This window comes from Triticum aestivum, chromosome 2D (assembly GCF_018294505.1).
Source record: "Triticum aestivum cultivar Chinese Spring chromosome 2D, IWGSC CS RefSeq v2.1, whole genome shotgun sequence".
Classification (NCBI taxonomy): Eukaryota; Viridiplantae; Streptophyta; class Magnoliopsida; order Poales; family Poaceae; genus Triticum; species Triticum aestivum.
This window is the reverse complement of record NC_057799.1, coordinates 505,801,409-505,804,034: the sequence shown is the minus strand read 5'-3', so window position 1 is coordinate 505,804,034 and position 2,626 is coordinate 505,801,409.

Sequence of the window (2,626 nt, the reverse complement as noted above, 5' to 3'; positions counted from 1 at the left end):
TCGCTGGTTGTTGCCTTGGGTGTTGGCTACGAACTCCAGGCTGCCATCGGCCTTGCGCTTGCCTCCTCCTTGATTCCCCGGGTTAAACTGAGGGCTCTTTCCATTGCCGTTCTTCTTTCCCTTCCCTGTCCTTTCATCATCTGAAGGGGGATCCTTGGTACCATCGGAATCAGCGTATTTGACAAGAGCCGCCATTAGTGTACCCATATCCGTGCAGTCACGTTTAAGCCGCCCAAGCTTCATCTTTAGGGGCACAAAACGACAATTCTGTTCTAACATCAAGACTGCAGAGCCGGCGTCCATCTTATCTGATGAATGTATGATCTCCTTGACCCGGCGAACCCAATGGGTCGTGGACTCGCCCTCCTGCTGCTTACAGTTAGTCAAATCCACAATTGACATAGACTGCCTACAGGTATCCTTGAAGTTTTGAATGAACCGGGCCTTCAGCTCGGTCCAAGACCCAATGGAGTTCGGTGGCAGCCCTTTTAACCACGTGCGGGTAGTTCCATCTAACATCATGGTGAAATATTTGGCCATGGCCGCCTCGCTGACCTCTAGCAGTTCCATGGCCATCTCATAACTCTCAATCCAGGCCGCAGGCTGTAAGTCAGCTGTATAGTTAGGCACCTTCCTAGGGCCCTTGAAATCCTTAGGTAAACGTTCATTACAGATGGCCGGCACCAAACAAGGGACACCCCCGGTCCTGGTAGAAATACCCACATCAACGGACGCCGTTGGATAAGCCGGGGGGGTCTGATAAGCCGTCAATTGCGGCACCTGCTCCGCCTCTTGCCGTGCTTGGTCTGCGGCGTAGAAGGTTCCAACATGAGCCGGGCCATGGCGTCGGACATTACTTGAGCCGGTCGCCGAGACCATGTGCCGGCTGTAGCTCGGGCTCTGGCCCGGGCGAGGAGTTGAGTGGATCCTGTCCCGGCTGTAGGAGTACGCCTCTTGCTGTGCTAGGGCCGTCTGCAGGAGTTCCCTGACCCGGCGGGTTTCCACGGCTGCCGGAGAATTGCCGTCAACGGGAAGAGCCGCCAGTCGTGCTGCCGCTGCTACCATGTTCTCCAGCGGGTTATCGTAACGACCCGGGGGTATTGGCACATACTGAGGCGGGGCAGGGGGCGCCTGGGGAGGCCCCATTACTAGTGGCTGAATAAGGGGTCCCGACCCGGGCGCAATGACACCTGGTGGGTTACTGGATCCCGCACCCGGCATGTTGAATAGATTGCGCGGATCGTAAACCGGCGGGAGTCGAGACTGGGCCTTCTGATGCCTCCTTCTCATGACCTCGTTGGCCGCGTTCTGATCCATCGTGAGTTGGAAGGACTGCGCCTGAATCAACTGAGCCCGGGCGTCGAGAGCCGCCCGCTCCGCCGCCAGCCTGATCCCTTCTGCTGCAAGATCCTCTTTTGCTTTCATCAGATCCAATTTTAACTGTGCCACCTCCGCGTCATGCTGGGCTTGATCTGCCGGGTCAACCGTGGCAGTTAACAGGGCCGTCATCTTATCTGTGAGATCCATCAGCACCTGAGCCGGGGAAGGCTCCGGATTTTCTGATCCGGTAGCGGGGTTCTGAACAGGCTGCGTACCAGCCATAAAAACTCCGACCTGACTTGGCGGCTCAAAAAGGTCCGGAATACTGTTGCCATCGGAATAACTCATGAGCCTGCCATCTTGAAGTTGGTACAACGAGTTTGACTCATCAGCGGCCGACTCGCCGTCAGAGCCGGCGGCCGCCTCATCCCCAGACCCAGATGGATCGGAGGGCCTTCCATGGATGCATCCCACAAAAGCGCGTTTTAAGGCAGGCCGGGCCCGGGCGGATCGGGCGCGCTGAGCCGTTTCGATGAGATCGGCGCAGAGACCCGGCTCGGGGCCCGGCTCACCAATCTTGCCAATGAAGACATGAATTCCGCCAAAGGGGACCCGGTACCCGTACTCCACTGAGCCGGCGTCGGGGCCCCAGTCCGCGTCGTCGATATAGAGCCTGCCGCGACGACTCTTGGTCATCTGGCCCACAGCGTATCCCTTGAGCCCTTCGAAGCTGCCCTTCAAGAACTCAAATCCACCGTGCGCTGGCCCCACGGTGGGCGCCAACTGTCGTGGAATTGTCACGGCAGATGTCCTTGGGCTAGGACTTAATCGTGGAGCCATCGCAACTAGGAAGCTTGAAGGGGTTATGCGGGACAAGGAACACGAGGGTTTATACTGGTTCGGCCCCTTACGGTGAAGGTAAAAGCCTACGTCCAGTTCGAGGTGTTATTGATTAGGGTTACGATCGCCAGGGAACTAAACACTTATCCCGGCTCTCGGAGAGATTGTTGTCGTCCCCAAACCGCTGCCGGGTCGTCCCTTTATATAGGGAGGCTGACGCCCAGCAGCCCTTAGAGTCCCGAGCCGGCTCATAAGAGTGTCCGGCTCGGGCTCTAAAACAATACTTGCCTTACACTACAAGTCTACTATAACAATGATTGTAACTACGGGCTTTAAGCCATATCCGGGTCTCACCCCATCTCTGGCCCATTATCCTGAAACTTAGCTCCGGGCTTCTGGTAATGATCCTTGGAGTAACCCGGCCCTCCTGGCGGGTGACCCCCAGGTCTATATCCTCAACACTTTT